Raw genomic sequence first — 12735 nt, forward strand, 5'->3', positions numbered from 1 at the left:
ACAGGTTGCGCCTGTCCACCGACTCAGTTGATCAACTGACCTTCATAAAGGTGAATCAGTCTTGGATCACCCACAGCTACCAAGCACCTGAAGCTGATGTAACCGAATAATATTTTTTTTTAAATATCACATCCCTTCAAGACTGCCTATGCTGATGCTGAGTGACTGTCCTGTTATGTTGATTGTCTATCCTCTTCCTCCTCCGCTGAAATGTTGGAAGAACATTTTTGGTTCTGGGTGATGCCACCAGCCCAATTTTTAAGCCCCTGTTTAACAGGGGCGTTTAATTACAATTTTTGATGCAATGCTTTGCAGCAGTGCTCATTCCTGCACCACAACTAGAGTGTATGGGAGAGGTCGCAGTGTCGTGGCACCAGCACCAGTGCCTAAGGCCCAATTTTTAAGCCCCTGTTTAACAGGGGCGTTTAATTACAATTTTTGATGCAATGCTTTGCAGCAGTGCTCATTCCTGCACCACAACTAGAGTATATGGGAGAGGTTGCAGTGTCGTGGAACCAGCACCAGTGCCTAAGGCCCAATTTTTCAGCCCCTGTTTAATAGGGGCGTTTAATTAAAATTTTTGATGCAATGCTTTGCAGCAGGGCTCATTCCTGCACTACAACTAGATTATATGGGAGAGGTTGCAGTGTTGTGGCACCAGCATCAGTGCCTAAGGCCCAATTTTTCAGCCCCTGTTTAATAGGGGTATTTAATTACAATTTTTGATGCAATGCTTTGCAGCAGGGCTCATTCCTGCACTACAACTAGATTATAAGGGAGAGGTTGCAGTGTCGTGGCACCAGCATCAGTGCCTAAGGCCCAATTTTTCAGCCCCTGTTTAACAGGGGCTTTTAATTACAATTTTTGATGCAATGCTTTGCAGCAGGGCTCATTCCTGCACTACAACTAGAGTATATGGGAGAGGTTGCAGTGTCGTGGCACCAGCACCAGTGCCTAAGGCCCAATTTTTCAGCCCCTGTTTAACAGGGGAGTTTAATTACAATTTTTGATGCAAGGCTTTGCAGCAGGTCTCATTCCCTCACTACAACTAGAGTATATGGGAGAGGTTGCAGTGTCGTGGCACCAGCACCAGTGCCTAAGGCCCAATTTTTCAGCCCCTGTTTAACAGGGGCGTTTAATTACAATTTTTGATGCAATGCTTTGCAGCAGGGCTCATTCCTGCACTACAACTAGAGTATATGGGAGAGGTTGCAGTGTCGTGGCACCAGCACCAGTGCCTAAGACCCAATTTTTCAGCCCCTGTTTAACAGGGGCATGTAATTACAATTCTTGAAATAATATTTCACAGCAAGGCCCGTTCCTGTGCCCACCGAGAGTAACTGTGAGGACTTATAGTGTTGTGGCACCAGCACCAGCACCACAACCACCAAAGGCCCAATTTTTCTACCACTGTTCTACAATGGCATGTAATTACAATTCTTGATATAATCGTTCACAGCAGGGCGCTCCAGCGCCCACCAAGAGTCACTTTGAGGGCTTACAATGTTGTGGCAACACCAACACCTTGTTCCGCCATTTCTGCAGAGCATATAGGGCAGGCCCCTACTTACAAACGTCTGCTACTTGCAAACGGAAGGAGACAACAGGAAGTGAGATGAAAAAAGACGGACGGCAAAACAAATTATACAGGAGTGATAATCCTTCCCTGTGTTTTCCAAAAAGCTTAAAAATATATTTTTTTGACTGGAGCTACACTTTAAAAATGTACCAGTTCAAAATTACATACAGATTCTACTTAACACAACAAACCTACACAGTCCCTGTCTTGTTTGCACCGCCTGTATTCTGCTGTTTTGAGTATATAGGGCCTATTTAGGGCAGGCCCCTACTTTCAAACATCCAACTTACAAACGTCTGCTACTTGCAAACGGAAGGAGACAACAGGAAGTGAGATGAAAAAAGACGGACAGCAAAACAAATTATACAGGGGTGATAATCCTTCCCTGTGTTTTCCAAAAAGCTTAAAAATATATTTTTTGGACTGGAGCTACACTTTAAAAATGTACCAGTTCAAAATTACATACAGATTCTACTTAGCACAACAAACCTACACAGTCCCTGTCTTGTTTGCACCGCCTGTATTCTGCTGTTTTGAGTATATAGGGCCTGGGGCGCCACGTCTTTCCTTTTTTTAATATGGGTACGGGGTTCCCCTTAATATCCGTACAAGACCCAAAGGGGCTGGTAATGGGCAGGGGGGGGGGGGCTACCTATGCCATTTTTCTCAATGATTTTTATCCATATTGCTGGAACCAGATATTACATTAAAACCGCAAGCAGTTTTAAATGACTTTTTTTCCGTTAAATGTCATTTTGTGCAGGGACTGTTCTAAACACGGGAAACACGTGGCACTTCACAGGCATACTATAGACACTTTTTTTTTTCACTTTAAACGTCATTAAAATCAGTGCTTTTGTAAAAACTGCCATTTTTAAAAATATTTTAGGCATTGACCCATGTCCCCTGGGGCAGGAGCCAGGTCCCCAAACCCTTTTTAGGACAGTATCTTGCATATTAGCCATTAAAATGAGCACTTTTTATTTCGAATGTTCGAGTCCCATAGACTTCAATGGGGTTCTAAAGTTTGCACAAATTTTCAGTCCGTTCGAAAGCTCTGGTGCGAACCGAACCGGGGGGTGTTCGGCTCATCCCTAACCAGCATACATATTTGCGCTTATTTCAAGATACCGTCTCACATTATACATACTTTGTTCTGCACATAACCTTCTGCTATCATTCACTACATTTACTTTTTCACACTCTCACATAAGTCAATTTTTTACCTACTTACCCTTCATTCCTTCCACACACTATATAGCACTCTCTAACACTTAAAGTGATTGTAAAGGCAAACATTTTTTTTTATCTTAATGCATTCTATACATTAAGATAAAAAGCCTTCTGTGTGCAGCAACCCCTCTCAGCCCCCCTAATATTTACCCGAGGTCCATCTAGTGCCAGTGATGTTGCAGGAGTGTTTCGTCTGCCCAGCACTCCTCGCATCATTGGCTGAGACAGGAGCGCGGCACCTATGGCTCCCACAGCTGTCAATCAAAGTCAGTCAGCCAATGAGGAGAAAAAGGAGGCAGGCCGGGCCATGGCTCCGTGTCTGAATGGATACACGGAGCTGAAGCCTGGCTCAGGTGCCCCTTAGCAAGCTGTTTTCAGAGAAGGTAATTTTTTTATTTTTAAAGAAAAAAAATACGAGACTTTAGTATAACTTTAAGATCTCTTGCACACTGCTTCCTAAAAACTCAGTGTTTTTAGGCATACTACATGTGCTTTTTTACTGATCTAAATGCAGTTCATTGTTTTTATTTTGCCTGTCCACACAGCGCGGTAACATGTACTCCATATAGATGAGTGAAAAAAAAAAAAAACTCCAATCTGAGTTGCCGGTCAGTATTTTACGTGTGTATGCATGCAAATATGCACATCTAATCTAAGAGATAGAATTTATTTTACGCATGTATGTGTGTACAACGCATGCAAATGCGCACAAATATGTGCAAAATAAATGCAAGAAAATTTGCCCAAGAATACTGATGTTCACACATCAGTACCGTATGCCAGTTCCCTAAAGCTGACCTCCTGGCAAGATTTTTATTGCATATGTAGCACTGACCCCTCGAAGGAGCTGCTGGTTTTATTGGGCTTACCGTTAGAGTCCATTCACACAGGGGCAACATGACTTTGAGCGAGACTTTGGGAGGCAACTTGGACATGACTTGAGGATGAATCACAGCACAACTAGAGGCAACTTACAAGGCAACTTGAAGTTGCTTCCAGGACAGGGGACTTTACCAGTGGTCAATCACATAATAATCAGCTCTGTGGGAGGGAGGGGTTTGCCTAGAAAACAATTTTTACTTCCTGGAAAGTTGCTTCAGTTAAGACAGGGGATCAGAGTTGGAGGCAACTTCTATTGAAATTAATGGGTACAAGTTGCCTAGAAGTAGGATTGAAGTAGTACAGGAACCTTTTCTGAAGTCGGAGCGACTTCAGTAGTGTACATTAAGACGGCTCTCGTTCACTTACATTGATTTTATCATGTTGCGCGACTTGAGGCAACTTGGGATGACTTCTCAATGGTTTCACTTCTATCTTCACACACTGTGTTTCACAATCAAATTTCTCATTGGCATGAAAATAAAGCAGAAAAAAACATCAGTGCGCAATGATCATGATTCCTGTAAGGAAAACACAAGCCGTTCCACTCACATAACCTAGGATGGTGACAGCGCATATAAACAATCAGCTGGTCAAGGCGTTCCCAACACAGTCTTCATCACCCACTGTAATCACGGAGATACTTCTCAGAATGACGTCACTGGCTCCTCTCGACACGTTGCGTCACATGTCATGTGACTTTATCAAGTCACGTGATAAAGTCACCTTGATAAAGTCACGTGACATGTGAGTCATGAGTCATGATAATGGTGGATCTGTCTCTGGGTATAACACTCAATTGCTGGAGTCTCCCCACGCTGTCCAGGCCACATCACATTTCCCGAAGCGGACGGGTCCTTGCTCTCAGCTGAAGGCCATAGTCTCAAGAGGAAGAGCTCCTAACCAGACAAGGCTATTTATGTCTTCACCCAGCATCTCTCTCTCTCTCTCTCTCTCTCTCTCTCTCTCTCTGGAACTTGTAGTCTGCAGCAACACTGGCTCAAATGAAAAAATGGTTCTTCAGACCACATATCCCACATTCCCCTGCTTTGAGTAGTGGTCTCTCTCTCCCTCTCTCTACATCCAGGAAATGATAACATGATGTCCAGGCTGAGCACTAGAAGGAAACAAGCTCACTGCAGCTACTATTACAGAATGTCCTTTTCATAACACAGGCGAGTTAGCCAGCACTTGGCTACAGTTACATAGTCCTGAACATGGTTTATGTAAGCTGTGTGGTACATTACATGCCCCTGACCAAGGCGTATGCTGTCTCAGCAGTTACCCGTAGTTTTTACAGAGTATTAGGCCCCATGCACAGGAGACGCTGTTAAACGCATGTTCAGAGGCAGTTGGACACTTTTTTCAACTGCCCCTGAACTCATTCAATGTTATCCTATGTGTCCATGTACACAGTCTCATTTTTTGGCATTTTTAGGCAGTTGTGTTTAACCTAGTTTTTCCAGAAGCAAAAAAATGGGTTCAGATGCAAAAGTTTTCCACGTTTCAGACGCCAAATGCCCGCACCTGCAGGCATCATCCTGGTACTGTTTTGTAGAGCGGGCGATCGGCTTTCCAGCCATAACAACCGATGCGGCTAAAAGCGTCCCCCCTCCCGCCGCCTCCCGCCACTCTTACCGGTGCTCCCGCTCAATCGGGAGCACCGATGCATGATCTGATGCCTCTGGCTGCTGGGCAGGGACTAGAATGAAGCCGTAAGCGGCTTCATTCCAGTCTCCCAATAGTAAACACGGAAGCGACGTCATGACGTCACTTCCCGTTTACTCGGCTGCCAATGGCGCTGGATTTTAAAAGAAATACACTATTCAGAATCTCCAAAAAATGACGATCTGAATAGTTTGAAGTGTAAAGGAGGGATCAAAAAAATAAAAAAATAAAAAAAACAATTTATAAATTTTAAAATAAATAAAATAAATAAAAAACATTTTTTAAAGGGCCCGCCGTGCCCGCGAGCTCACGAAGCAAAGAAAACACAAACGAAAGTCACGCCCGCATATGTAAACGGTGTTCAAATCACACATGTGAGGTATCGCCGCGATCGTCAGAGTGAGAGCAATAATTCTAGCACTTGATCTCCTCTGTAACTCGCCTATTGAGATTTTTAGGTATCGTAGTTTGTCATCATTCCACGAGTGCGTGCAATTATAAAGTGTGACATGTTTGATATCTATTTACTTGGCGTAACATTATCTTTCACATTATGCAAACAAATTGGGCTAATTTTACTGTTTCTTTTCTTTTAAATTCATGAAAGTGTCCATTTTCCCAAAAAGTTGCGTCTAAAACACCGCTGCGCAAATACCGTGTGATATAAAATATTGCAACAATCGCCGTTTTATTCTCTAGAGTCTCTGCTAAAAATATATATATAATGTTTGGGGGTTCCAAGTAATTTTCTAGCAAAAAATATGGATTTTAACTTGTAAACACCAAATGCCAAAAATAGGCTTAGTCATGAAAGGGTTAAAGGTGCCCTATTTTGTTTACATTAAAAATCGCAAAAATGATGACAAATGAAAAACCATTAAAAAAAATATGTTAAACAATTTGTAATTGCTTGCAATGACTCATAGACCATTTATATACCCTAATGAGCCCTTGATCCAATCCAATACACCACTAGCATTGCTGTTATCCAAAGTATAAGGGTCTGTTGTTCTTGCTGTCATCAAGCTATCCGGCCAACTCTGGTGACGCACTTGCTACGCATCACTACTTCCACTACACAGGCACTCATACCTCAACGTGCTCTCGCGGCCAATGTTGCAATATCAGCGGTCTCCAACCTGGGGCTGTACAAGAGGCTTCCCTCTGCACGTCAGGCTCAGCCACAAGGTACGTGACAGATGCTTAAGCTCTGACCAAAAACACTATTTGGATATGTGCACCATAAAAATAAATTAGAGCTACTAAAGTGTGTGCCATGTGTGTAGGCTGCAGCATTCTATAAAACTTGTATTGTCATTCATTCAAAGTTTTCTGTTATTGGAGGATGTGAGATCATGACGTTCATCCGCACCACCTCAATTCACAGAAGACCTTGAATCTTGTGAAAAGAATACAAGACATTTTCAATATGGATGGGTTACTGAATGAGCAACCCACTATGATCAGTATACTTCAGTTGGAACTGTAAACCTCAGCGCCAGACATTCAGTGCCTACCATACTGTAAGGAGAAAATAAAAGTAAAAGTTTTACAGAATGCTCAGCCTACACACATGGAATACACTTCATTAGTACTAATTTATTTTTACAGTGCAAAAATTGTTTTTGGCTGCAGTTTATTTTGAAATCTGTTGCATTGCTTGATGGTTTTAAACAGTAAAAAAATAAATGAATTTGATTTTTTGTATATTATTAAAAATTGCATTTATAGCAATACAATAAAAGTAGATATGAAGGGCAAGAAGTGTCTTGAGCAGAGCCTAGGGTACCAGGTACCTATGGTTATGCCCTATAGTGAGCCCCGGTATGTAATCAAACATCAAACATCTACATATGTTCCTTATTCATTAATATTACCTAAAGTATTATTATTTATTAATATTCATACATTAATAATACAAATTAATTATAAATTCATATTAATTTATTAACTGGTTCCTCGTATAGTCTCCAAAATGTCTTCTTTCTTTTCAGATTATATTCCCATTGACATGAGTTTAACATTGTACTCTGCTAGTACAAGGTAAAACTAGGGTAATATGGATTTAGCTCTGTGATTATGTCCGATTTCCAAACTGAAGTCATGTGATCAGCTGATTTGATATGATATTCTGTAGTCTGTAATGTGAACTATCAAGTGGCACACAAGGACAGGTTGCAGTGAGAACTTTTAGAGATGTGATAAATGTTAACACTGACAAAAATGATCTAGAGAACAATAGCAAACAGTAAGCAAAAACAGACATTATTTCATGCAGAATATCATCATTAGATATCTGCTAATTAAAACTACGGAAGGATTTACTGTTGGCATACAAATGGGCATCATTATACTGTATATAATCTCTCATTTGAAGCTTTGGAGCTTCCTAACTGGGGTACAGACAGCTATAAAAACTTGACAGGGTCACTGAACCCTTTCCATTTTATCCAGGACTAAACAAAGTTTTGGCTTTACATATGCTCTAAGACAGTGGTCTTAAAACTGCACCCTGCAGGCCAGATGTGGCCTTTGGCTTGCCTTTATCTGGCCCTTGGAGGACTATTCAACCAACCTACACCATCAATGAGGCACCATTCGTCCCACTGACACCATCAGTAGGGCACTATTACTCCCACTGACAGCAATAATGGGGCACTATTTTTTCCATTGACACCAACAATGGGGCACTATTCCTTAAATTCAAACCAATAATGGGGCATTTTTTATGCCAGGACATTATCTGCTCCCACTGGTCACAGTCGGGCACCCCTAATGTCTGAAGGACAGTAAACTGGCCCTTTGCTTAGAAATGTTTGGAGACCCCTGCTCTAAGGATATGAAGGATGGCTGACATCGGTAAGGCTTAGCGCCAGGAGACTAAAGCCGGATACAAATGCTTTGTTTGTTTTTAATTGAGCCAGTGGGCTAATTAAAAACAGTTTCCTACAGTCACACCAATGGGGTGGATGCAGGAATCTCCTCCACCAGGACATTGTAATCCGACAGTAGGGACTCCCTTCTGTCAGAATACAATGATCAGTGCTCTAGCTGTTTGGCTGCAACCATTGATTGAATGAAAAATTTTCAGCAGGTCTGTTTGACCGAGGTCGATGTATCGATTGGCTTCTCTCAAACCAGGAGGGCTACACACAGACCGAAATGTGTCCGGTCTCTGCTGAACTGGCCGAATTTTGATTTGTATGCACTCAGCTTTAAGCTGGACATACACTCTTATGCCCATACACACAAGCGGAATTTCTGTCCGAAAAATCTTGGATGGTTTTACGATGGAATTCCGCTCAAGCTTGGCTTGCATACACATGGTCACACAAAAGTTCTCTGAATTTTTGACCGTCAAGAACCCGGTGACGTACAACACTACGACGAGCCAAGAAAATTTAATTCAATGCTTCAGAGCATGCGTCGAATAGTTTCCGAGCATGCGTAGGAATTTTTGGCATCAGAATTGCTACAGACGATCAGAATTTCCGATCGGAACTTTTTCGACCGAAGAATAGAGAACCTGCTCTCCATCTTTTGCTGGCGGCAATTCTGCCAGCAAAAGTCTGATGGAGCAAACACACGGTCACATTTTCCAACCAAAAGCTCTTATCAGTCTTTTGCTGGCCGATTTTCCAATCGTGTGTACTCAGCATTAGATTTTCAAACAGATGTTTGTATGAACATCTGGACATTTTTACGAACGATGTACAAAAATTCTCATCAGTCGATGACATGACGAATGTCATTTGAAAGTATTGTAGAGGGTCAGCCTGGGGCAGGGTTAAGAGGGGGTTAATTGAAGAAGGCAAGTACTTCCCCTTCATGCCGGCTTATTATCAGGTGTGCTGAAAGTGTCAGTGTGGAGTTGTTGAGTAGGAGAGAGAGACACAGCAGCACACTGTGTGGAGACGTCCATTGCTGGAAGGTGTACCTGCTGGGTGAACTTAGACCACAAAAAGACTTTAGCTGTGTTTGGAGCTATGAACTGTTACCCCTAAGCCTGTGGGCTGATGAACTGTGAGCTGTACCTGTGTGCACATCCGTGTGATAAGACAAGTCTGTCTGGTCTTATGTTTTGTTTTGCTGAATAAAAGCCAACTTTATTTTACTGGACTGCCTCTGACCCAGCTCTTCACCCCCTGATCCCCTACAGTATATAAAAAAAGTTTGCTTTTAACATTCAACTTTGGAGTGATTGGACTTTTGAAAACCAAATTCACTTTTAGGAATTTGTTTGTGAGAGCAAAAAATTTATATTCTGCTCCTTCAAATTCTCCCGTCACTGCAGATTAATCACTTTCAGACCGGACCATTTTGCTGGCTTAAGGCAGACCACTTTTTGCGATTCGGCACTGCGTCACTTTGACTGACAATTGCGCGGCCCTGCGATGTTGCTCCCAAACAAAATTGACATCCTCTTTTTTTACCACAAATAGAGCTTTCTTTTGGTGCTATTTGATTCCCCCCTGCGGTTTTTATTTTTTGCGCTATAAATAAAAACAGAGCGACAATTTTGAAAAAAAGCATTATTTTTACTTTTTTGCTATAATAAATATCCCCCAAAAATATATAAAAAAACATGTTTTTTCCTCAGTTTAGGCCGATACGTATTCTTCTACATATTTTTGCTAAAAAAAATCGCAATAAGCGATTATTGATTGGTTTGCACAAAATTTATAGTGTTTACAAAATAGGGGATAGTTTTATGGCATTTTTATAAATTTTTTTTTTTTTTTACTAGTAATGGCGGCAATTAGCAATTTTTATTGTGACTGCAACATTATGGCGGACATATCGGACATTTTTGACACATTTTTGGGACCATTGTCATTTATACAGCAATCAGTGCTATACAGAGGCACTGATTCCTGTGTAAATGACACTGGCAGTGAAGGGGTTAACCAGGGGGCGGCAGTGTAGGGGTTAAGTGTGTCCTAGGGGCATGTTACTAACTGTGGGGGGCGTGGCTGTGTGTTAGTGAACACTGATCTCTGCTCCAATCACAGGGAGCAGAGATCAGTGTCACTTGTTGCTAGGCAGAACGGGGAGATGCTGTTTACTTCCGCATCTCCCTGTTCAGCGTCCCCGTGAGACAGTCGCCGGTATCCTCGCGGCGATCGAGTCTGTGGCACCCGCGATCAGACTCACAGGGGTCCCGACCGGCACGTGCTCGTGATGGCACGGTGGCAATTTTAAATGGATGTACCTGTACGCCAATTTGCCTGTCCGTGCCATTCTGCCAACGTACATAGTCGTGTGCCGGTCGGGAAGCGGTTAAAATGAATGCTGGTTTGACCCCACTAAAGATTTGAAAACATTTATGAAGCAGTGAATATGACATTCATAATACATTCACTGCAACTGAATTTCCTGGTGCATGTACTTTAAATTAAAGTGTTACTAAACCCAGGACCCTGCATTCACTATATCTGGTCTCCCACGGTACACAGAACATGGAAATGCAATTATTTTAGTAAATATAAACTGCTAAATACCTTTTCTCATCAGCAGTGTATAGCAGTCTTCGACTTCTACCAGTGTCCGACCGAGCGCTGATTAAAGCTTGTAAGAGGAGTTTTCATTCTTTTCTAACTGTCCTTTGAGGCTGCATGACCCCTGACTTTCTGTCTGGACAGTGCTGATCACATGCACCCTCCCCCAAAAAAAACTTCTAGCAATACACACTAAACTGAGCATGTGCAGAGTGCCTCCAAGGCTTTGTTCTATTATCAGATGGATTAGGGACATTAAAAGAAGTGGAGGATCAGAGAAGACAGGATCAAACAGCCTTTTTACACAATGCGGAGCATTAACCCCTTATGTCCCACAGTGAGTATAACAAACATGCTGTACTGCATATACAGACTAATTTTACTGTTGTGGGTTTAGTAACACTTTAATGTCTCACCACCAGTCACTGCTTTAAAAATGCATCCTTTAGTGCCAACTAGGATCCGGGGTCCACAAGGAAAGAGAAGTTGATTTGCAGATGAAAGCAAGTACTACGTGGTATTTTGATTTCAGCATTATTGTTAGCTCTGGTACTTTTTAGGCCATGACAGGGTCACTTTAAGATATATACCAGTGGCGGCTGGTGAAGTATTTGGATGGGGGGGCGCCAGACCCCGCCCATCATGACCCCGTCCACCATTTTGGCCCCTCCCACTTCTCATAAAACACGCCCCTTATGTAATCTGAAAAAAAATTTGACGTGGGTTCCCCCTCCGAGAGCATACCAGGCCCTTAGGTCTGGTATGGATTCCAAGGGGAACCCCCTATGCCGAAAAAACGGCGTGGGGGTCCCCCCCAGATCCACACCAGACCCTTAAATGGATGTACCTGTACATGGCGACTGTGACATCAACCCATGTGACCAACCCATGTGACATCAACCCATGTGACACCGCCCCATTGTCCCTATATAAGTGGCAGCGCAGCGCGTCCCTGGCATTCCGGCCAGGGAGATCGTCGAGGCAACATCTCCTGGAGAAGAAGGAGAAGAAGAAGAAGAACGGGCGGCGGCGGCGACGGTGGCGGCAGCAGCAGAAGACCGGGCCACCGCCTCTAAAAGAGCTATAAGAAGGCGCGGTGGCCCGGCAGAAGAACCGAAGAGGGGGACAAGACCCCCGAAGTCGGGAGAAGAGGCCGGCGGCGAGGAAGAAAGCCGGACTCCTCCGCTAGCAAAAGAGCTACAAGAAGATAGCGGAGGAGTCCGGCGAGAAGACCCCCGAAGACGGAAGACCCCCGGAGCTGTGCAATAAAATATTTTAACCCTGTGTTTTTTTTTTGTACTTTTTTTCACAGGTGAATGGGTACATTGTACCCCATACTCATTCACATAGGGTGGGGGGCCGGTATCCCGGATTCCGATAAGCCCCCTGCCCGCAGACCCCGACAACCAACGGCCAGGGTTGTCGGGAAGAGGCCCTTGTCCTCATCAACATGGGGACAAGGTGCTTTGGGGTGGGGGGGCCGCACGCCCCCCTCCCCCAAGGCACCCCCCATGTTGAGGGCACGCGGCCTGGTATGGCTCAGGGGGGGGGGGCCGCCCGCTCGTCCCCACCCCCTTTCCTGGCCGGCTGGGTAGCGTGCTCGGATAAGGGTCTGGTGTGGATCTGGGGGGGACCCCCATGCCGTTTTTTCGGCGTAGGGGGTTCCCCTTGGAATCCATACCAGACCTAAGGGCCTGGTATGCTCTCGGAGGGGGAACCCACGTCAAATTTTTTTTCAGAAATTTGGCGTGGAGTTCCCCCTTCAGAGCTCATTCTCTGATTGGCCACGGCAAAAGTCGCCTGGCCTGGGGAAACCTTTCTGGCTGTGAAAGCTTTTTGCATTCATTCAGCTAAATGCACGAACATTCTCCACAAAGT

This window comes from Lithobates pipiens, unplaced genomic scaffold (genome assembly GCF_037356315.1).
Source record: "Lithobates pipiens isolate NorthernLeopardFrog02 unplaced genomic scaffold, aLitPip1_a1.2 Scaffold_16, whole genome shotgun sequence".
NCBI classification, from domain to species: Eukaryota; Metazoa; Chordata; class Amphibia; order Anura; family Ranidae; genus Lithobates; species Lithobates pipiens.